This window comes from Sus scrofa, chromosome 2, assembly GCF_000003025.6.
Source record: "Sus scrofa isolate TJ Tabasco breed Duroc chromosome 2, Sscrofa11.1, whole genome shotgun sequence".
NCBI lineage: Eukaryota > Metazoa > Chordata > Mammalia > Artiodactyla > Suidae > Sus > Sus scrofa.
The window spans coordinates 78,257,155-78,281,328 of record NC_010444.4 but is presented as its reverse complement, the minus strand read 5'-3'; the positions used below and the strand labels follow the sequence as shown (position 1 = coordinate 78,281,328).

At 45.9% G+C, this 24,174-nt stretch overlaps 1 long non-coding RNA gene across 1 annotated transcript in view; it reads left to right on the top strand.

Annotated features, from left to right (window-relative positions):
- The window catches only part of LOC102163100, a 47,678-nt gene that overhangs the window by 3,776 nt on the left and 19,728 nt on the right, over positions 1-24,174 (top strand). Inside the window, exon 2 of the long non-coding RNA XR_002341721.1 lies at positions 22,533-22,661. This is a non-coding gene — a long non-coding RNA (uncharacterized LOC102163100). The remainder of the gene's footprint in view (positions 1-22,532; positions 22,662-24,174) is intronic.

Below are 24,174 nucleotides of genomic sequence, written 5' to 3'. Positions count from 1 at the left end.
GAGGAGAAGGTCTGCCACAAGGCTGAACTCTTCTTTCATAACTGTAAGTTAATTTTTTTAAGTAGGGCAATTATAAATCTTTATAACTTTGTTCCTCCGGAAGAAATACATGCTTGTTTTAGGAAAGATAGAATTAAAAAAATTTGAGGAGTTGGGAGTTCCCATTGTGACACAGTGGAAACAAATCCAATTAGTATCCATGAGAGTGCAGGTGCAGTCCCTGGCCTCCCTTGGTGTGTTGGGGATCCTGTGTTGCTGAGAGCTGCGGTGTAGGTTGCAGACATGACATGGGCTGCTGTGGTTGTGGCATAGGCCTGCAGCTGTAGCTCTGATTCACCCCCTCTCCTGGGAACTTCCATATGCCTCGGGCGTGGTCCTAAAAAAAAAATTTTAAAGGGTTAACCACTGTCAACATTTTATGTCACTTTCCTCTGCCCCCACTACAAACCCTATTTTTTTTTTTTTTACATATCATATAGTCATTATTTAAACGACAATATGGCTCTACTGTAAAAAAAAAATTTTTTGTTTTGGAACTGATGTTTGCATTCTGATAAGAAGAATTTCACATTGTCCTGAGAAGCTTGGGTTTGATCTGGGAACATCAGCTCTTTTCCCGAGGTACATCTGATGCCTTTGCACCCAAAGAAGCTGGGCCTCTGCTCTACTCAGTCAGGAGAGGGTGTGGGCCTGTGTAGAATGAGCAGAAATCTGAGATCGCATCGAGCATTGGCTGTGGGATGGCATGAGTTGGGAGCCACAGGCCTACCCCATGTTATGCAGGTCCTGAAGGCTCTCTAACCAAGTCACAGGGCCTGGCAATGATAACACCTGCATGGCACTACCCAGGCTCAACCCACGCCAAGCAGCATATTATTTCAGACTCCATTATTTCAGGCAAGCACCTCCTCAGAGACAAAAAGTCACAGAGACCAAAAAAAAAAAAAGAAAAAAAAAGAGTGGTAGCATTTCTGTCATGGCTCAGCAGTTAACAAACCCGAGTAGCCTGAGGATGTGGGTTCAATCCCTGGCCTTGCTCAGTGGGTTAAGGATCCAGCGTTGCCTGAGCTGTGGTGTAGGTTGTAGATGCGGCTCGGATCTGGCATTGCTGTGGTTATGACATAGGCCGGCGGCTACAGCTCAGATTCAACCCCTAGCCTGGGAACCTCCATATGCCTTGGGTGCCCTAACAGACAAAAAGACAAAGAAAAAAAATAGTGTGTGGAGTATGATAATGTGCGAAAATAGAATGTGTACATGTATGTGTAACTGGGTCACTGTGCTGTACAGTAGAAAAAAAATTGTTTTGGGGAAATAACTATTAAAAAAATATTGGGGGGAAAAAAAAGTGTGGTGAAGAGCCACTCCTCCCCCCACCCACCATGCCCTGTGCTCTGGGAAGTTCACCTCCATCTGGGGTCCCAGGCCCTCTGGCTTCTGGTTGACTGTCACCAGTGCCAGAAGATGTCCAGCTGGGGAGGTCTGGGGAGGAGGGGGTGCGGGCAGAACAGCCATCCTCTTCCCAAGGCTTCAGGTTCTGTCTGGCAGTCGCTCCCACAGCTGCCCTCTCTGGCTCCTGCCCCTTCAGGTTTCCTGGTGGTTACACCTGGGCTGGGCACCCCCGAAGCTGACCCAGCCCTGTTGGTCTCCTTAACCCCGCATACTCCCTTTAGGAAATGCTCTGAATCACCCAAGGCCCAACCCGGGGTGATGTGAGTTTGCCCGGGACTGTTCTGATTTTAGCACTGAAGGGCCCACGTTCCAGGGAACCCTACAGTCCTGGGCAAACTGGGACAGTTTGTTACTCTGACTGCCACAGATCCCTGTGGAGACTTGGAGACTCTGATATGCATGCTTGTCTCTTTGCTTTCCTGTTTACTAAGCCGAGATTAAGAAGGGCCCAGGCTGTGCCCTGGACTTCCAGTTTCTCGAGACCAATTAAAAGAGCTGGAAATCCTGGCCTTACTCTGAGGGGCAACACTTACCTCGCCAAGAGTGGCTGTGTCCCAAGAGGGGCTTGCCCCATCCCCGCATTCTCCCTGTACCCCCAACCCCCCAGAATGATGCTGGCTGTCCTGCCTGCCTGCGTTTCCTGCCTGGCCTTGAAGGCAACTGTGCCAGCCACTTCTTTACCCTGTTCATGTCCTACAGATTCCTGGTGGGCATGGGGGAGTGGAGAGGGGGGCTCTCCAAGCGTGATGCAAATGTTCCTTCCCAGTCATCCAGTCTAGCGGCGGCATTTGGCTGTGATTCTTAGAGCCCAGGGAAGGGACAGAAGCTGAAGGTTTGGGGTCTAGGACTCTGGTTTTCCTCTCCATCAGTGGAGAGGGGGTGCTTCTGAGTGGGCCACCCTGCAGGGCAATTGTAGATATCTTACATAAGGGTCAATCCAGCCCCATGGGGCAGGGAGCTGAGCCCAGAACATTTGTGGAGCTGCTCCTGACCCACACGTGGCCTCATTTCCATGTTTCTTGAGACAGTGGGGACACGAGACCCATCCAGACCCTGCAGATGCTGGAGGAGGCTTCAGAGAGGGACTGTCTGGGTGTTCGCTAGGTAGGCAAGCAAAGGTGACTTCTGAAGTAACTAAGGGGTAGAGAAGACATCTGGGCCTATTTCCCTCCCCTCTGGGGACAGCACCCTGGATTCCTCTGTGGAATGACCCCTTTTCTACTCTCAGCCTGTTGGATCACTGAGCTGGCTTTCTCCCCAGGTCCTGGGATGAGCACATGACCTGGACAAAGAGGGCACCATCTTCTGAACACAGCAATTGGGTCCAGGCTGGGCAAGGGACCTAAATCAGGCCTGTGAGAACTAATGAGTGTCATCCTGAAGGAGTTTTTCTGGACTCATCAAGAAAGAGGGACTTTCTTTCTGGTGAAGTTACTGAGGTATTAAAATGTAAGACTGGGATGTCATCTGTAACCAGCTTGACCCCAGTGGGGAGAATCCAGGAGTGGGAATAGAACAAAGGAAGGCAGGTCTGTGTACTTGGATTCAGCCCTGCCTGAAGCCATGCATGCCTGGACTTCTGAGGCATTTTTGTCCTTGCTTGGGTAGGGGTCCTGCCTTACAGGGACCACTGGCCTGTGTTCCTTTTCCCCGGCCCCTGATGCTCAGTGCTTGGCCATGTTTGGGGGTGGGTTCCAGGCAGCCTCCCCATTTGTGAAGTAGGCATTCATCGCCTTTTTGTGCAGTGTACTGCGGGGGCCGGTCCCTCTGTGACATACCGATCTCTGTGAAATGCATTGAGGGTTCTCACGGATGTAAGTAGCTCCACCACCCCGTCTATATAACCCGTGAGCTGACTGTTACCAAAACCTAGACCTCTTGTGGTGTGCCGGGAGTCTGGGGCCTCATACCTTCCAGTGCTCCAGTGGCCGGGTGTCCATTTGCCACCTTTGCATCAGTGAAGTGGCTTCATTGCCAGGGACAGAGATATACTCTACCTAGCCTGAGCTGACACAGAGAGGGACCTTGATGAAAACACCTCTTTCGGAGACAGGTGGGACAACGCAGCAGAGCTCTGCAGTGTGCTGGCGTGGAAAGGTCTTGCACTTGTTCTGAAATAACCCATCTGCAAAAGTCCTCTCCCTTTTCTTGTAAATGGAAATCAGGTTGTGCAGCAGTTTTTAACTTCCATTCCTTAACAAGGTTATCTTTAGAAAACCTTTTTGATCTTAGCTGATATGAATACATAACACACATTTTTTGGGGGGGGTCAGGAAAATAGCAAAAATAGTCTAGTAAATCCCCAAATACTTATCGCCCATGGTCAGCAATTATCAATGTGTAGCTGATCTTGCCTCACGTATCCCTCTTGCTTTTGTTTTGTTTTGTTTTGCTGGAACAAGTCCTGATTCAACTTGATTCATTAATAATTCATTGCGTGTATTTATAAAGACTCTTATGACTGTAATTCCAGTATCAGACCAAATAGAATTAATAGCAAAACCTTAATTTATCACTTCATCTTCAGTATTAATATATTGGAATACATTCAGTATTCCTTAGTCATCTCAAAATTGTTGATTTAAATCAGGACACTAACAACATCTACGTGGTGTGGATGCATCTTGTGTAATACATCTCTAAGACTTTTAAGTTTATAATCCATAAAACATACACAGGAGTTCCCTTGTGGTGCAGCGGGCTAAGGACCCATCATTGTCACTGCAGCAGCTCGGGTCGCTGTTATGGTGCAGGCTCAGTCCCTGGCCTGGGAACTTCCATAAGCTGTGGATGTAGCCAAAAAAAAAAAAAAAAAGCACAACCTCTCCCCATCTCCCACACTACTGCCCTCTTGTACTTGGGATGGTCTGCTAATAGCAAGTGTTTTTACACCCTGGGAAGCCCTGTGGAATTGCTCCCTTGGATGCCTGTCTCCTGCCTGCTCAGAGCAGGCAGAGCAGGCTGTGTGGAGACCATGGGCTATTGGAAAAGCAGCCGCCCCAGGGCCTGGAACATGCAGAAGATGTGGAGACCAGTGGGGTAATAGTGATGCTACTGCAAACCAGAGGCAGCTGTGACTGCAGAGAGTGCACTGGCCCTGGGGCTGGCTACGTTTGAACCCTGGCTCCTTGCAGCCTCGAGGTGCAGTCTTGAGCAAGACAATCCCCTCTTCCGTAAAATGAGGGCAGCAGGCACTCTCCCACACTGCCCCATGTAGTGTCAATGGGTACAACTTTTTAGAAAGAAATCTGACAACTTCTCTCTAGAGAACGGGGGACAGCTTACACACAGAGTAGACGGTACTCACCATGAAACAGCACAGATGTGCACAGCCTGTGCCGTTTGATAGAAAGAGGGCTACAAAGATTCTATATACATAGTCTTCACTGTGTTTTGTGTCATATGTAACAGCTTTATTGAGATGTAATTCACATGTCATGTAACTCACTTGTGTAATCCTACAATTCCATGTTTTTAAGTATATTCGCAGAGTTGTGTGGTCAATTTGAGAACATTTCCATCATCCTCCTGAAAAAAAGAAATCAAGAGCCTCCAAGTCTGGCAGAAACGGCTTCTTGTCCTTAAGGCTTAGTGTTCCTGGGAAGCAGAGAGGCTGGCCTGTCACCTGGGAGGAACAGTGTGGGCCTCTTGTGCTGCCTGAAAAGTGGCCAGTGGCAGACCTGTGACTCACAGCTAGCTGGTGCTGTGAGGCTGAGGGTTGTGGAGGCACATGCAGGGACCAGTTGTCTGAGTCCTGGGACACTCACATGCTTATTGGAGAGACAGTGCTCATGGAAGTGTGATGGGGCCCAGCCCCTCCCCCCCGCCCCCCGCCGCCCCACACACCACTGGCTCTTCTCAGTGACTCCTGGCACCTCCCTCACCCACCCCTGCCAGCTGAGCTGAGGTCTTGGCCTTCTTGGCACAGCCCACCTGGCTGGCCTTCACCTCAGCAGAGAAGTCAGGGTGAGGAGAACAAGGGGCTCTGTGTCCTACAAGGGTGCAAATCATCCCATGGCCTGAAGCTGACTGGGCCCAGTCTGTGGAATGAAATGCTTAGGATCTTCTAATGGGTCTCATTGGTGAACAAAAATAACTGAAAATAGGCTGGCATCTGAATGGCTCGCCTCCAGTCTGGCATGTCCATGTGCACACGGGGAATTGTGGCAGAGACACTGATAATAGTTGACAACAGAGGCCTTTCCTGGAAGGGACACGCTAACCCTGTCTTGGCTCCCTAAGCACACACACAGGCAGGCTGTGCTGATGGCCTGTGCCAGGGGTCTTGGCTATCACCTGACTTTGTGCTGGGGACCTTCCATACCTGGCTGATTGGAGATGACTGGGATGTGACATGGACAAATTCTTCCATTTGTCAACAAGGAAATCCTTGTAATCCTGTCACTAGTCGCCTTGACATTTCATTGTGATGAGATCCCCAAGGTCTTTGCTGAGTGCAGGTCTCTTTCTGGATCTACCTCCTGCCTTCTGTCCCCGACCCTGGAGTCCCACACAGTTAGGGCCTCAGGGCTCTGCTCGGTTCATAGAGCAGGAACATACCTCAAACTGGATGTTTGAGTTGTCCTGTTCCCCCTGCCCCACAAATTCATATGTTGAAGCCCTAACCCTCAATGTGATGGAGTTTGGAGGTAGGGCCTTTTAGAGGTAATTAGATGTCATTGGGGTCATGAGAGTGGGACTCTTCTGAGGGTTTAATGCCCTCACAAGAAGAGGAAGTGTTCTCAAAGGCCATGTGAGGACTGTGAGAAAGCAGTTGTCTTCATGCCAGGAATATAGCTTTCACCAAAAACCAGAAGAATCAAACCTGCTGCCACCTTGATCCTGACTTCCAGCCTCCAGAACTGTGAGAAATAAATGTTTGCTCTTGGAGTTTCCACTGTGGTGCAGCAGAAATGATTCTAACTAGTATCCATGAGGATGAGGGTTCGATCCCAGGCCTCACTCAGGGGGTCGGGGATCTGGTGTTGAGCTGTGGTGTAGGTTGCAAATGCAGCTTGGCTCCCGTGTTGCTGTTGCTGTAGTGTAGGCTGGCAGTTGTAGCTCCAATTTGACCGCTAGCCTGGGAACTTCCATGTGCCGCATGTGTGGCCCTAAAAAGCAAACAAAACAAAACAAAACCCTTTGCTCTTTAAGCCACTTTGTCTACAGTGATTCTGTTATAGCAGCCCAATCTAAGACATTAGGTTAGGCAAAAAAGAAAGGAAATTTACTGTTCCCAAAAGTAGATCCAAGGGCTCAAACAGTGTCTTCATAGTGTTGTCTCCCACTCAGCTTGCTTCTGGGTGGTCTCGGGGCTCAGGCAGGTGCCCCCTCCTGGTGGTGGGGTCCATACAACGCGCTACTCTGGTGAAAGGTGAGAAGTGAATTCACTTCCCCCGTCATGGACCTGAACTGGGAGCTGGGGACTGGAATTCACTCTCAAACCACCTGGAATGAGAAGTGAAGGGGAGGGTCCCCAGATCGGGAAGGGGGAAGATGCTGGGTGGTCTACATCCATCCGTCCAACTTGCTGAGCGTCTGGGGGGTGAGGATAGGGGTGGCCATCCCCATGTAAAATCTAGACTAAGGGTGTGGCTAAGGGGATAACCTTTTGTTTCTCACAAATCAGTAAGACAGGTAAGGTAAGGCAGAGGAGAGGTATGTAGGAAGCCAGAGGTGGAACCAGACCTTGAGTTGGGCTAGTGGGTGGAGCACCAGGGACTGGGGTCCCCTGTGTGGTTAGAGGCCCAGTGAAAGTCTGTAACCTGCATGGGTAGGTTCGGCCTAAGCCTGGGGTGAGAGGATGAGTGGGAGCCCTGGGAGGTTACCCAAGCAGAGCAGGGGACAGTGGGGAAGAAGAGAGCCATGTCATGCCCCCACCCCCCACCACAGCATCCAGCTGTGGAGGCAGGAAAGCCATTTGCTGGTCTTTAGAATACAAGATGGTGGCAGGCTGAGTGGGAGGAGAGCAACTGTTTGAGTCTTGTTGTATCTGGAATGGCTGAGGAACTTTCCCCCAGCAGAGGGGTCCACAGGCTGTTGGGCATGAGTCTGGAGTTCAGACAGGAGACTATGCTGGAGACAGGGTTTGGAGCTGCAGACCTGAATTTGAAGAGATGGAGGGTGAGGGGGTAACAGGAGAGAATGTTGAGGAACCCAAGTCTAGAAGTTTGATCAGAGTTCTGGTGCCTCCTCTTACTGGGCTATGACCCTGTAAGCCCCTTTGTCATCCTGAGCCTCGGTTTTTTCATCTGTAAAATAGGGCTGAGAAATCCAAGCACCTCTGAAGTTATGGGGACAGATGAGAATGGGCTCTGCAAACCAAGAAGCACAGGGTAGGTGCTCATGGACTGTGGGGAAGGCCAGAGAAGGTCTGAGATCTGCAGCCCAGGCAGAGGCTGGGCTATCCATGGAAAGGGGACTACTGCTGCTGGTGCCTTGCGATCTGAACTAAAGCAGCCCAGGCAGAGTCCAATGGGTGGGGCTCCAGCCAGGCAAGGGAGCATAATCACTGGGGGCTCTCTGTGGGGTCACTGCCAAGGACAACACAGAGCCACCCTGTTGGCAGCTTTTGGAGTCTTATTTATTTTCTCCTAAAAACACAGCTGGAAAATGAAAGATCACTGGCCAGATGGCCTTTCTGTCACCCCTCCCAGCTCAGCAGGGTTTTTAGATTTTCATCTTGTCATCAACAGATGAAGAAAATAAGCTGTGTGTTGCTTTTTTGTAGAGTTCAGATGAGTCAGGCTATGGCTGGCTATGGAGATTCTGAGGCTTTCTGGGCTGATCCACCTATTGGACAGATGGAGAGGAGAGCTAGAGCAGCTCAGTGCATTGTGCAGAGTCATTTGGCAGTTGAGGGCTCTCAAGTGACCACAGACTGGTGCTGACACTAGCCCTTCAGGTGGGGTGGCACTGCCAGGTTTAGCACATACTTCCTTGCTCTCCAAACCTTTCTATGGCCCACATTGGTTCAGAATGTTATCATAGGGGCCCAGCACGTTCTGGGCATTTGTATGCCTATGTGTGTTTGTAAGAGAACATGTCTATGTGTGAGTGTGTGTACATGTATATATGTGGATGTGTGTATGTGGATGTGTTGAACAGAGAGCAAGTTGGCAGCTAGGAGATGGAATGAAAGACTTCAAGGTCTGTGCTCAGATGTGTGAGCTTGATTCTCTAGTGACAAGGAGTGGAAGGCACAAGAAGTCACTTGTTCCATATTCAAGGCCCTGGCCTTTGCTAATGCCTCAGCCTAGAAGGTCCATAACTGCTGCACAGGACTGGCTCATGTCACCCTCAGAGAAGCTTCCCCTGACTGCCCCTATTGGTCGCCTAATGATCCTGGCTAATTGCCTGACACCCACTACCTGCTCCGTGCTCCTGGGGGTGTCCTTGTGGACCAGCCCAAGATTTGTTTCCCCTGCTGCCTCTGGGAGTATGGGACTGAGTGAGAAAAGACTGGAGGTAGCCTCCCTGCTGGTGCCTTGCTTCGTCTGCTACACTGGCACAATGGCCAAATGGGGCCTGGACTGTTGGGATCTGGAAGGGGTGATATCTCAGATCTGAGAGGGTGACCACACATCCCCGACTGGACAGCCTTGTTCCTTTACTGTCACCCACTGAAAAGATGCAAAACTCAAGCCAGTTCTGAGAGACAACTGCCCAGCAGGCTCTTACTGTAGAGAGCCTCCAGTGGACTCTTCTCATGGCAGGAAAGAAGCTTCCAGCCTGCTAGGTTAGGGTTGAATCCCTGCCCCCACTGTCCCTGATAACCCTATCTTCTGGCCTTTTCTGGACCCCTATTTGCTCATGTGAAATGGGAATGATACTCTAGCTTGATGAGTTGTTGAGGATTAAATAAGAAAAGGTGTTAGGAAAGGTCATGGAATCTTATGATAAATTTAAATATTTTTCAAAAAGAAGAAGGCAAGAAAAATAATTTTCTGAGTATGATAAAAGGATATTAAAAAAAAAAAAAAAACCTGCTTGAAAACAAAACAAAAATCCTTGTAAGGAACCCTAGAAGAAATTAGAACTAAAATTGTGTAAGAATGTACATAATAAAACTTGGGGGATATTTCCAAAGTAATATTCAGAGGAGAGCTTATAACCTTATAAATACCTTTTAAAAAATCAGAAAGAAGGAAAAATCCTTGCAAACAGAACTTTTTTCCCCATTTTCTTCACTAATAAATCCCAAGTGGCTAGAAGAAACTGAGAGAAAGGCAAAGAGATAAAAACTCTTACCAAATTTGTATAGAGGGAACATATCTCAATAAAAGCCATTTATGACAAACTCACAGCCAATATAATACTCAGTGGAGAAAAGCTGAAAGCCTTCCCACTAAAGTCTGAAATAAGACAAGGATGCCCACTCTCACTTTTATTCAACATAGTATTGGAAGTCCTAGCCATAGCAATCAGACAAACAAAACAAATAAAAGGTATCCATGTTGGAAAAGAGGTAAAATTTTGCTCTATGCAGATGACATGATACTATATATAGAAAAATCCTAAGAACTCCATACAAAAACTACTCAAACTGATCAACAAATTCAATAAAGTAGCAGGATTCAATATTAACATTCAGAAATCAGTTGCATTTCTGTATTACTAACAATGAAATATTAGAAAAGGGATATAGAAAAAATACCTTTTAAAATCAAATCCCTGAAATTTAAATACCTAGAAATAAACCTGACTAAAGAGGTGATAGATAGACTTATATGCTGAGAACTATAAAACATTAATCAAGGAAATTAAAGAGGACTCAAAGAAATGGAAAGATACCCCATGCTCCTGGATTGGAAGAATTAATATTGTTACAGTGGCCATACTACCCAAAGCAATCTGCAAATTTAATGCAATCCCTGTCAAATTACCCAGGACATTTTTCACAGAACTAGAACAAACAATCCAAAAACTTATATGGAACCATAAAAGACCCAGAATTGCCAAAGCAATCCAGGAGGCATAACTCTCCCAGACTTCAGACAATACTACAAAGCTATAGTAATCAAGACAGTGTGGTACTGGTACAAAAACAGACAGACCAACCAATGAAACAGGGTAGAAAACCCAGAAATAAATCTGACGCCTATGGTCAACTAATCTTTGACAAAGGAGACAAGAATATAAAATGGGAAAAAGACAGTCTCTTTAGCTGGTGGTGCTGGGAAAACTGGACAGCTGCATGTAAATCATTGAAACTAGAACACACCCTCACACTGTGCACAAAAGCAAACTCAAGATGACTTAAAAGCTTAAACCTAAGGCAAGACACCATAAAACTCCTGGAAGAGAACATAGGCAAAACATTCTCCAATATCAGCCATACAAATGTTTTCTTAGGTCAGTCTCCTAAGGCAATACAAAGAAAAACAAAAATAAACCAATGCAACCTAATTAATCTTACAAGCTTTTGCACAGCAAGGGATATCATAAAAAAGGACAACCTACAGAATGGGAGAAAATAATTACAAATGATGCAACCAAGGGCTTAATCTCCAAAATATACAAACAACACATACAACTCAACAACAAAAAACCCAATCGAAAAATGGGCAGAAGACCTAAATAGGTATTTCTCCAAAGAAGACATATGGATGGACAATAGGCAAATGAAAAAATACTCAACATTGCTGATTATGAGAGAAATGCAAATCAAAACTACTATGAGGTACCACCTCACACCAGTCAGAATGGCTGTCATTAATGAGTCTACAAATAACAAATGCTGGAGAGGGTGTGGAAAAAAGGAAACCCTTCTACACTGTTGGTGGGAATATAAATTGGTACAACCACAATGGAAAACAATATGGTAGTAACTCGGTAAACTAAATATAGAACTACCATATGATCCAGCAATCCCACTCCTGGGCATATATCTGGACATAACTTTCATTGAAAAAGATACATGCAACCATATGTTCATTGCAGCACTATTCACAATAGCTAAGACATGGAAACAACCTAAATGTCCATTGACAGAGGAATGGATTAAGAAGATGTGGTATATATACACAATGGAATACTACTCATAAAAAAACACAAAATAATGCCATTTGCAGCAACATGGATGGAACTAGAGATTCCCATACTAAGTGAAGTAAGAAAGAGAAAGCCAAATACCGTATGATACCACTTATATCTGGAATCTAATATATGGCACAAATGAGCCTATCTATAGAAAAGAAACAAACTCATGGACATGGAGAACAGACTTATGATTGCCAAGGGAGAGGAGAAGGGAATGGGATGGACTGGGAGTTTGGGGTTAGTAGATCCAAACTATTGCATTTGGTGTGGGTAAGCAATGAGATCCTGCTGTATAGAATATGTAACTATATCTAATTGCTTGTGATGGAACATGATGGAGGATAATGTGAGAAAAAGAATGTGTATATATGTATAACTGGATCACTTTGCTGTACAGCAGAAATTGATGGAGAACATTGTAAATTAACTATAATAATTTTTAAAAATATAAACTTGTTTATATTTCTTACGTCTCTGGAATAAAACGCCATATAAATATCATTAGGATTGAGACCAGTAGTAGTATGATTAGTGCAATGGACCAGTGTTTTGTTTTGTGGGATTTCTAGAAGAAAGTGATATGGCCCCAAGGTATGAGAACAAAGTACTTTGGATTTACTTTACTGACAGCCTCTAGCTTGATAATAGGTGCCAGGAGCCAAGTTTATTTGCTTTGGTAAGGATATCACGTATGTAACTGCAGATTTATCAGTATCATTGCTTGATGGAGTTTGTAATAATCTATTGTCCTGCTCTGCCATGCCCAGGGTTTGCACTGAACATACAGATGAGTTAAGTGAGGAGGCTGTGGGAGTCCTCACCTTTCATTTTTCAAGTCTTTGAACTTGGGCCGATCCCTGCACACCCCAGTGATACAGTATTGCTTTCAGTTTACTATTCTGTGGGATGTGGGCATATGCCACGGCTCTATACTTTTTACCATAATGCCCTTGAGTCAGGGAATCAATGTGGGGGTTTGTCTAGGTATTAAACATGTCACTTTCTTTCTTTTTTCTTTTCTTTTTTTTTTTAGGGCCACATCTGCAGCATATGGAGGTTCCCAGGCTAGGGGTCTAATCAGAGCTACAGCTGCTGGCCTACACCACAGCTCACAGCAACGCTGGATCCTTAACCCACTGAGCGAGGCCAGGGATTGAACCCACAACCTCATGGTTCCTAGTCGGATTCGTTTCATCTGTGCCACGACGGGAACTCCAAACATGTCACTTGCACTCGATGCATGCCAGGACTGAGGAAAGAATGATTTGGCCCACTAGGAGATGGACCTAGCCAAGACTCCACCTATCACCTCACCTCCATAAGCCCCACTCTCATCAGTGGACCATATCAGGTCTCCGAGGATTAGTGTCAGTTCACAGACTAATTCCAGTATCAAATTCCTGGAAGGTATTGGTGCTTCCCTTCTCCCCCATCCCACCCCCCATGCATAGTAACTCTGGAAAATGAGTCCCACTGGAAAAGGCATAAGAAAAGATTTGAGGTATAATGCTGGTTTTCCAGGGTTCTTCCTCAAAGAGCATGATCTCTCCTGTCCAGGCACTCTTGTTTAGGAACTTAAGAGGCCATGAATCTTACTGTGCCAACTGAAGTTACATTTTCCCCATTAATTTCATCTCAAGGGTTCCAGAGCTATTTAGCTACCACCACAGGCCCCTGTGGTCAGACTACTCTGCTATCACTCTGTGCCTGTGGTTAACTGTGCCATCTGGATATTGTCATTGCTGATTACATGCTACCATCTGGCTTCCACCTCTCCAGTATTCCATTATTCCTACTGAAGGTAGTGAACCCAGTTCCACTGCTGTATCCCCCACTGTTTCCAGCCTACAGAGACAGCTACAACTGAGCTTTCCAAGGATATGTGTGGCCCCTTACCAAAGCCTCTCTTAGTACATTGGTACATGGCTTGACTCTACACTATTGCAGGAGAGATGGTTGACGAGTAGTGGAATAGGTTACACCTCTTATGTGACTCCAAATGCCCATCTTCTTAGGCCTCCAGAGTCTATGTTCAGTGTGCCAGGAGTTTCCAATGTTTCAGCCATGTTCCTTCAGGCCTACCACTGGCCAACAACAGCATCACTCCCTTGTCCCAAGCTAGCACATCACTCTGAGGTACACCCGAGAATGAATGGGAGCTGGTTGATTTTTATATACATCTAAGGCACTCATTGACAGCATTGGAATCTGTGCCACCATCCCTGTCCCATACTCCCTGGGCTTCTGGCCATCTGGATTGATTGGCAAGGCCATGTAACTTTCAGGGGGTTTAGGATCCCCCTTCTGAGATCCAGCGCTGGACCTCTTGGTCTGGATATGGTGGACTGTGACTCACTGTGAGTCCAGTGGTCCTGAGAGGTACAGGTATGCCCAGGAACAGCCATTGAGAGGTCTTTGTGCTGGGGAGGCTACTTCCCAAGGCAGGAGTGTACATCTGGGGATTCAGAGTTCAGTCTCATTTGTGTCTGTCTGACTGTCCCTGTACCATATGTCAGGGTTTGCCTCTTCCCTATGCCCTTACCATGTGTAACTGATACCAGCAGTGCCGAGCATTTAATTGTCATCACAACTCTGTGGCCCTCTCAGTCAGGGCCCTAGGCGTGGTCTTCCATCACATCTGTCCTGCTTCTCAGGAGATAACAATACCTTCAAGGCTGTTGTGGAGCCCCCTGACCCTGAACCTGCATTCTCAGGTAGACATTCTCCTTGAACTTCCGAACTACTCCTTGTTCCTAGGTACGTTCTCTAGCACAGTGTTTCTCAAACTGTCTGTGGAGAAGGGTCATTGAAAGAAATTTCCAAGCCATTGCAGATAGATACTTACAGAAAACAGGGTAAAAGTGATTTACCAAAAAAGAAAGTAAAAAACAAGACATAGAAAATATTAGATTTGACATACATAATACTACTTTTCAGTAAATATAATTAGAACAAACATTGCATAAGAAAAATTAAAATCACAAAAAGTACACATTTCACCAAAAGCATATATACAGATGATTAATGTAAAGAATTATAACTACATTAGTAACTCTTTGTCATTTGGCAACTGTAAACAAACAAAAAGGAGTCCAATAATTCTCATTTTTGAAGCTTTTAATTTTTATTTTTTGACTACACCTGCAGCACGTGGAAGTTCCCAGGCTAGGGATTGAACCCATGCCACAGCAATGACCCAAGCTACTGCAGTAACAATGCCAGACCCCCAACCTGCTGTGCCACAAGAGAACTCCTTTGAAGCTTTTAAATGGACTTACTTCTTGCTTGTTAATTTAAAAAATGTATATTGATGGGAGTTCCTGTCATGGCTCAGTGGTTAACGAATCCAACTAAGAACCATGAGGTTGCGGGTTCAATCCCTGGCTTTGCTCAGGGGGTTAAGGATCCGGCATTGCTGTGAGCTGTAGTGTAGGTTGCAGACGTAGCTTGGATCCCGTGTTGCTGTGGCTGTGGTGTAGGCCGGTGGCTACAGCTCCAATTAGACCCCTAGCCTGGGAACCTCCATATGCCATGGAAGCTGCCCAAGAAATGGCAAAAAGACAAAAAAATAAAATAAAATAAAAAATGTATATTGAAATATGGTTGATTTACAATATATCAGTCTCAGGTGTACAGCAAAGTGATTCAGTTATACGTATATAAATATATATATATATTTCTTTTTGCATTCTCTTTCACTATAGATTATTATAAGATATTGAGTATAGTTCCTTGTGCTATAGTTCCCTGCTACACAGGGATACAGTAGTATCCCTGTGCTACACTATTAACTGTATAGTTATGGTTAACTATAATAACTATATTATAGTTAATTTGTAATATTAACATATTACAAATGTTAATATGAGAGAAACTAATGCAGTGATTTTAAAGTGAACAAGCTCATGATATGCATTTTAAACTTTTGTCTTTGTTGGATATCTATTTTATATGTAGCAGTGTTAATTCTAACCTCCTACTTTATCTCTCTCCCCTTTCCCCTTTGGTAAACATACATTTGTTTTCTCTGTCTGTAAGTCTATTTTTGTTTTGTAAATAAGTCCATGTGTATCATTTTTTAAGATTCCACATATAAGCAATGTCATATGATATTTGTCTCTGCCTGGCTTACTTCACTTAGTATAGTAATCTCTAGGTCCATCCATGTTGCTACAAATAGCATTATTTCATTTTTATGGCTGAATAATATTCCATTGTACTGCATTCCATGTACCATATTTTCTTTATCCATTCATCTGTCAATGGACATTTAGGTTGCTTCCATGTCTTGGCTGTTGGGAATAGTGCTACAGTGACCACTATGGTGAATATATTTTCTTTTTTTTTTTTTTTTTGCTTTTTAGGGCCACACCCATGGCATATGGAGGGTCCCAGGCTAGGGGTCCAATCAGAGCTACAACTGCCATTCTAGTTCTGTGAAAAATGTCATTGGTAATTTTATAGGAATTGCAGTGAATCTGTAGATTGCCTTGGGTAGTACAGTCATTTTGACAATATTGATTCTTTCAATCCAAGAACACAGTGTATTTTTCCATTTGTTTGTGTGATCTTTGATTTCTTTATCAGCGTCTTATGGTTTTCAGAGTACAGGTCTTTTGCCTTCTTAGGTAGATTTATTCCTAGATATTTTACTCTTTTGGATGTGATAGTAAATGGGATTGTTCTTTAATTTATCTTTCTGACCTTTTGTTGTTAATGTATAGAAATATAAGAGATTTCTGTGTATTAATTGTGTATCCTGCAACTTTACTGAATTCATTTAAGAGCTCTAGTAGTTTTCAGATAGCAACTTCAGGATTTTTCTATGCGTAGTATTATGTCATCTGCAAACAGTGACAATTTTACTTCTTTTCCAATTTGGATTCCTCTTTTTTCTTTTTTCTTTCTTTCTTTTTTTTTTTCTTCTCTGATTGCTTTGTCTAGGACTATGTTGAATAAAAGTGGTGAGAGTGGACATCCTTGTCTTGTTTCTGATCTTTGAAGAAATGCTTTCAGCTTTTCACCATTGAGTATGATGTTAGCTGTGGCTTGCTTGTTATCTGATAGAGTGAATTGAGACAGTGCTACTTGCAAGGAATTTTATATATATATGCTTTTTCTGTTCTTTGCTTTTGTAATTTTAATAGAGAAACCAAGGGAATCTCATGCAGAGGTACGTTAATGAGAACATATTAACATGAGAAATGTTAATATGAGAGAAACGAATGCAGTGATTTTAAAGTGAACAAGCTCATGATGTACATTTTAAACTTTTGTCTAAAATAGAGCAATTCATGTCATATTTTAAAAATTCATCTCCAGTTCTTCATTACTAACAGTCACAACAATTATTCTATAAGTTATAGTTAAATTATCTTTCAAAGAAAGAAATGGATTCCACATTTAAAATACTTTGGGTTGTAGAAAAGACTAACCCTAAAACCCCACAAGTGATAACTCAATCCTGCTGCACACATTAAGGGCACACCTGCCCCACAGGTGACTCACTGTGAGTCTTTGATAACGCCCCAACAGGTCTATGCCCTGTGCAGTAAGAACATTGGTCATGCTCTTGGAGGTTGAAGCTTGATCAGAATTCTGTAAAGATTTCCAAACACATTCAGTTTCTTAATTTATCTCATTTGTGACCAGCAACAAGCAGTCAATGGATAGCACCAGTCTGTGACAGGAGCCAAACTTTGACACATGTTGCTCTTGGGTCATTACTGTTCCCTGGGCCATGGTTGCTAAGCAATTGAGTATCACAGCCACTTGATGCTCCAGTGCCTTGCCCTCTACCTGCACTTATCTCATGCTACCAGCAGCCATCATCTGGGGACTCATGATGCTACTGCATGCCTGATAGCCTACATCCTCTTTCCCCCTGGCAAGGAGGTATGATCTGTGTTCCTTAAATATGTAAAAAACTGGATCCCAGAGACCATTTCGAAAATGTTTTCTGAGACACATCCTCAAAGGGTAAGTTGAGGAGACTTTAACAAAGGACTTCGTCAAGGCGTCAGGAGGGTGTGGGGAAGCCATGAGGGAGAGTGCAGCGCCCTGGGCTGGTAACAGCGAGGTTCCACCACCACCCCCTGATGCAGGGGCAGGAGCAGTGCTCATTATCAGAAACTCAAGGAGGGGGCTATGTGGAGGGTCTGCCAGCCAGGAACTGTGACCTCGGACAAAGGAACACAGCCAGCCCCGGGGAAGAAATATGTTGATCTGCACTCCCTGCTGAGGAAAGCATGTGGGTTTATGGTTTACCCAGAGGGCAGGCTCCTGGGGCAACAAGCAGGGTGCAGAGTGGCTCTGCAGAACAAACTGAAGTCCCTGGCACTTATTTCTTACACTTCTGAGTTCTCTTCTGGAGATTTGGGTCTCCTCCAAGTTGTTTCTGAGCCTGGCAAGTGTTTACATCATGCCTGTGGTGTCATTCTTTTGTGTGCTCCCTGTGTCCTGAAAAACTCAAGCCAGAGTCGTGTGTGCACATGATTTAAAAACCATGTGGAGCAAAACATATCTGTAATTGAATATTGGTGCATTTCACACAATACCTCAACATTTAAAAATACCAATCAGGTGTTCCCGTTGTCACTGAGTGGGTTAAGAACCCAACTAGTATCTGTGAGGATGTGGGTTTGATCCCTGGCCTTGCTTGGTGGATTAAGGACCGGATGTTGCTGTAAGCTGTGGCATAGGCTGCAGATGTGCCTCGAATCTGGAAATGGCATTGCTGTGGCTGTGGTATAGGCTGGCAGCTGCAGCTTTGAGTCAACCTCTAGCCTGAGAACTTCCGTATGCTGCAGGTGCAACCCTAAAAAAATAATAATAAAAAATAAAAATACCAATCAAACTAGGTTCACCCCCAGCTATCCATTGTCCAAGGGAGAAACTCATAGCAATTTAGCCACTCATTTCTGTGGGACCTCAAAGCCTCTCCAAGGAGGTAAAACTCAAAAAGCCTCTGGCCCAGATAAGAATTACCAGACTCTTATCATCCCACCTGTCTCATTGTAATTGTTAGAGTGTTCTTAAGGACCTCCCCACCTCCAGCAACTTGGCCTCCTTTCTTTCCTGCCCTCTGCTAGGAAAGGCATGTGGCCCACTCCTTACCCTGCACCTATAGGGGCAATAAATGCCCCCAGCCAACCAGTAAGTGCAGCAGAAGACCCCATCTTTCCCCAACCAGTCAGCATGTCAGCAGGTGTATGGGAAGACCTCTCCTCTCTCTGCTTTGTTGCTGGGCTATAAAAACAGACAAGACCGTACACCCAGGGTCAGCTTTCCCTGATTATCAGGAAATCTGCTGTGTTAACAGTGTCTCTTGCCTCAGTAAAGTCGTCTTTTCTTCACCTTTCTTTGAATCTGGAAAATTATTTTTCCACCCATGTGCAGAGATCACAATTTCCAGGGGATAAGCCTACATCTTGCAACCTTCCTAGGGTGCAAGTCCCTGCTCCCATCATGGAAGCCCTCCCCTCATCACCGCTACCACCCCCAGGCACTAGATCTGATACAGACACCAACAAGACCCAAGCTGGCTTAGGGTCCTGAGTGGCGAGGGCCATGCTTGCCCACCTGTGGGCGCTGCAAGGCAGAGCCATGCTGACTGCAGGGGTGCAGCGACAAGGCAGGGCGCTGCTGGAACAGCTCTCTGAGGCTAAAGACCTTTGCCATTTCTCTGACACTAGCTCTGTTTTACGTTTTCAGACACAAAGAGGTGGCCACAGACTCAGAGAACATGGTAGGTGGTGGGACATGTTATTAGAATGTGGTAACAGTTTGGCTTTCTTTGAACTTATTTTCATGGTTACCTTCTATTTATGGAAAATGAATCTAGTTTTATATTTAACTTAGTGATCTAATATTGCATTTTGAAATAAGTTTATTTAAATTAAAACAAGGATTTATTTTTTAATGATTTTTATTTTTTCCATTATAGCTGGATTACAGTGTTCTGTCAGTTTGCTGCTCTACAGCAAAGTGACCCAGTCTCTCTCTCTCTCTCTCTCTCTCACACACACACACACACACACACACACACACATTCTTTTTCTCACATTATCCTCCATCATGCTTCATTATAAGTGACTGGATATAGTTCCCAGTGCTATACAGCAGGATCTCATTGTTTATCCATTCCAAAGGCAATAGTTTGCATCTATTAACCCCAGATTCCCAGTCCATCCCACTCCCTCCTCCTCCCCCTTGGCATCTACAAGTCTGTTCTCCAAGTCCATGAGTTTCTTGTCTGTGGAAAGGTTCATTTGTGCCATATATTAGATTCTAGATATAAGTGATATCATATGGTATTTGTCTTTCTCTTTCTTATTTACTTCACTTAGTATGGGAATCTCTAGTTCCATCCATGTTGCTACAGATGGCATTATATATTTTGTTTTTTTCATGGCTGAGTAGTATTCCAGTGTGTATATATACCACATCTTCTTAATCCATTCATCTGTTGATGGACATTTAGGTTGTTTCCATGTCTTGGCTCTTGTGAGTAGTGCTGCTATGAACACAGGGGTGCATGTATCTTTTTCAATGACAGTTTTGTCCAGATATATGCCCAGGAGTGGAATTGCTGGATCATATGGTAGTTCTATATTTAGTTTTCTGAGGTACCTCCATAGTGTTTTCCACAGTGGTCGTAACAATTTACATTCCCACCAACAGTATAGGAGGGTTCCCTTTTTTCTCCAGTCTCTCTAGCATTTGTTATTTGTGGACTTATTAATGATTGAAGAGAGACATTAAAAAAAAAAAAAACAGGGAGTTCCCGTCGTGGCTCAGTGGTTAACGAATCCGATTAGGAACCACGAGGTTGTGGGTTCGATCCCTGGCCTTGCTCAGTGGGTTAAAGATCCGGCGTTGCCGTGAGCTGTGGTGTAGGTTGCAGATGTGGCTCGGATCCTGCATTGCTGTGGCTGTGGCCTAGGCCGGTGGCTACAGCTTGGATTCAACTCCAACCTGGGAACCTCCATATGCCACGGGAGTGGCCCTAGAAATGGCAAAACAAAACAAAACAAAACAAAAAAAAAAAACAGGTGGTGGGTAAACATGGCACACCTTGGATGTGGGCAGGCCCAATGGACTTGGGAGTCACTTGGGTGGCTATGTCTTAGAGTGACCCCCACATTGGTCTCCCCACTTTCATTTCTCCCCAGCCCACGGCAGTGGTACATTCATTTTATGTGGCTGCTGTAACGAAATTGGTGCTGAAAACGGTCAGTTGCATACCGTTCTGGAGGCTAGAAGTCCAAAATCAGTTTCACTGGGACAAAATCAAGGAGTCTGCAGAGCCACTCTCTGTCTGACGCTCCAGGGGAGGAGCTTCTTCCAGCCCCTGGGGGCTCCATGTGTTCCTTGGCTTGTGGCTGCTTTGCTCATTTTTGCCTCCATCTTCATATGGGCTTTTCCTCCATGTCTGTGTCTCTCCTCTGTGTCTCTTACAAGGACACTTTTCACTAGATCTAGAGCCCACCTGGATAATCCAGGATAATCTCATCTTGAGATCATTAATGAATTACATCTGCAGAGAGGTTTTTTTCTCAAATAGGGTTACAGGAGTTCCCATTGTGGCTCAGCAGGTTAAGAGCCCGACTAGTATCCATGAGGATGCAGGTTCAATCCCTGGCCCCACTCAGTGGGTTAAGGTTCTGGCATTGCTGTGGCTGTGGTGTAGGCCAGCAGCTGTAGCTCCTCTTCAGCCCCTAGCCTGGGAACTTCCATATGCCACATGTGCGGCCTTAAAAAACAAAAACAAACAAATAAGGTCACATTCATAGGTTCTGGGTCAAGGACATATCTTTTAGGGGGGAACCCCCTGCAAGTGGATCCCTCCTCTGCTCAGAGGTACCATCTCAGCTCTTCCCTCCACTTCCTACCACTCTTCCAACCCATCACTTCACTTCAGTCACACAGAATGGCCAGACCCCTGGATGTTTCTGGAACATGCCAGCCTGTTTCTGTACATGAGCTGTTCCTTCTGCCTGGAGCTGTCCTCCCCCAGAATCCCATGGGATCCTCTCTCCCTTCTTCAGCTCTTGGCTCCTCTGTCACTTTCTCAATGAAATTTTTCCTTGAACATTGTGCTTAATAATGAGCTTCCCCCCCTCCCCCGCCAATGTCCTAGCATCTCCCTTCCTCCCTCCTGGCTCTATTTATCTTCAGAGCAGAGCTTCTGTCAGCGGACCACCCACTGGATATGTGTCCCATGTCCATCTCCCTCATGAGAACATCCTCAGTGAGGGCAGGAATTCTTGTCTGCTTTGTCCACTGCTGTGGCTCCAGATTCTAGAACAGTGCTTGATGTGTGGTAACTGTTTTTGTTGGCTGAAAAGTCTGGGGATGGGATGGAGGGTGGAGTGAGGTTGAAGGTCCTTGGGCCCACCCAAGCTTGATGAATAGGGGTGGAGACTTGAACCCAGGACCTGCAGGGTCTGGTTGGCTGCCATGTCTCATTGCTCCTGTCCCTGTGTTGGTCTGCAACAGGCTCGCCGTCTACCTTTTTCTCTAAAATCAAGTCTTGCTTTTTAAATTTTTCTTAGAATAGAAAAGGGAGATTCTGTGTATTTACACATAAAGCTACTTCTTAATGGTTTCCCTGTGCTTCATTTTAGGCAAAACTCCAAATAACCCAGTCAGGGAACTTATCTTTTAAAGTAACTTTTTTGTTTTGCATTTATTTTTTCTGAAAGCATGATTCACGGCCATCAATTAAAGCAAAACAAATAACAAATAAAGAGGAAAGTCACCAATACTCTCAAAGATCTTTCTCAGAGGGAACCCCAGTGAGCCTTGCTCCTTCCTGTGTCTCTGTCCTTGGGGTGAAATCCGTGAGCCGGGCAAGCAGCTCGGAGAACCCTGGAGCCATCTTGTTAACACATGTGAGGCCTCCTGTCCTGAAAACCCCAAGCCAAACCTTGCTGAAGATTCAAATATGAACACAGAGACTGGTTTGAAATTTGGAACTCTGAGCCCCTGAAACGGAGACAGCCCTGTGTCTGAGAAAGCTGTGCTCTTTTTTTCAGGGTTGAGCTGATGGTTGGGCCAAACTCCTCCCCTCACTGGTGAGGAGCCTGAGGTCTGGCCTTCACTCGTCTTGTGGAGGAAGAAAAGGAACTTTGTTCAGCCAAGTTGGACACCTGGTCCTTTCAACCGTGAGTCTGTATCCTGTGCCCTTGAACTTGAACAGGAAGGCACTGGGAAAAGTCTGCCTCTCAGGGGATGGGAACAAGATGCTGCCAAGAATGTGCTGGAGAAGTCAGCCAGCACCCTGGTGGGCAGGAGTGGGGCTTCCCACCCTGAAGTAAAGCTGTCCACTCTGCAGCCCAGCAGGCTGATCTCTCCTCTCCCACTCTCGGGTTCTCAGAGGAGGCTCTGCAGGAATACACTTGAACCACTGCCTCCTCCTCACCCTTCTGAGGACTGGTGAGCCCGAGGCCAAGGGCCCAAGTAGTAGGCGTTCCCAGCTTGTGACCCTACATGGATGGGTGACCTCTTTTCTGAGTGACAGCCTCCCATCCGTACAATGGGCTAAGAGTACCCTGGGCAGTGCTGACAATTTAGTCAGCCCTGGGTAAAAGGCACTTGCCCTCCAGCAAGGCCAGAAGCTTGTTCCTGCCCCATCCATGTGTTTTCCCTTAAATACAAGCTCACTTTGGCAACCAGAACCTTTGGATTTCTTGTGCAACAAGCAAGTCCAAGTAGTGCTGTTTCTCAGGGCAGTAAGAGTGTCTGAGATGTATGCCTGTCCCCTGTCCCAGCAGGCCAGGCCTCAGTGCTCCTCCCTACAGCCCTTCTCAGCTTGACTGTCTGGGTCCCACTCCTATAGCCACCTCTCCACTCCATCCTCTTGATGGGCCACATGGCCCAATGCCTCATACCCCAGGGGCCAGAGGAGGACCTCAGGAAGGCCAGCACAGCCCTGCTCTATCCCTACTCACCTCCACCCGGGGATGTTCCTTAGCTTCCTTTAGCCCTGTGTCTTCCTCTGTGAGAGGAGGATGGTTGTGCTCACTTCACAGAGCTGTGGCCATGGCAACCTGTGGGCACCCTCATCATTGCTTCCCACACTGCTGGCCCCTGTAGGGACTGGCTCTGGCCCCTTTCTCCTTTGCAAAAATGTCCACATACTCCGAATCTGCACACCTTCCTATATCTTCCTCCTGCTCCTTTTGGGCCTGGGACTGGGAAGCCCTTTCATGCTCCCAACCCCCAGCTCTGCGTGCTTTCCTGGCTGGGTGCAGACAGCAGGAGAGCCCCACTGTCCACTAATGGCTTCCAGGTGCAGCTTGGCACACAGCTAAGCGGCCAGACTAGGCAGGCGGCAGGAGCCACAATTGGCAGGGGTGGGAGTAGGGTGGAGGGGAGGCGGGTCACTTGAGAGGGAGGAGAAGCTACAAAAGGGTCCTGTGGTTGGGACATGGCATCCAACTAGAAAGATCCAGGTGTGGCTGCTGAAGATGTTGTGATGCTCCACACCCCTCCCCTGGGACACCGTCTGTCATTCCATGTGGTCCTCGGATGGGCCCTAACCTGTCCATCCAGCAGCTGAATCTCTGCCACTTGTCCCTGAGTCCCTGCTTTGCAGAGGGCATGCCCTCTGTATGAAACACTCTCCCTGGCCCCTCTCTCAAGACCTACTCGGGGAAGCTCTCTGCACCCATGGCT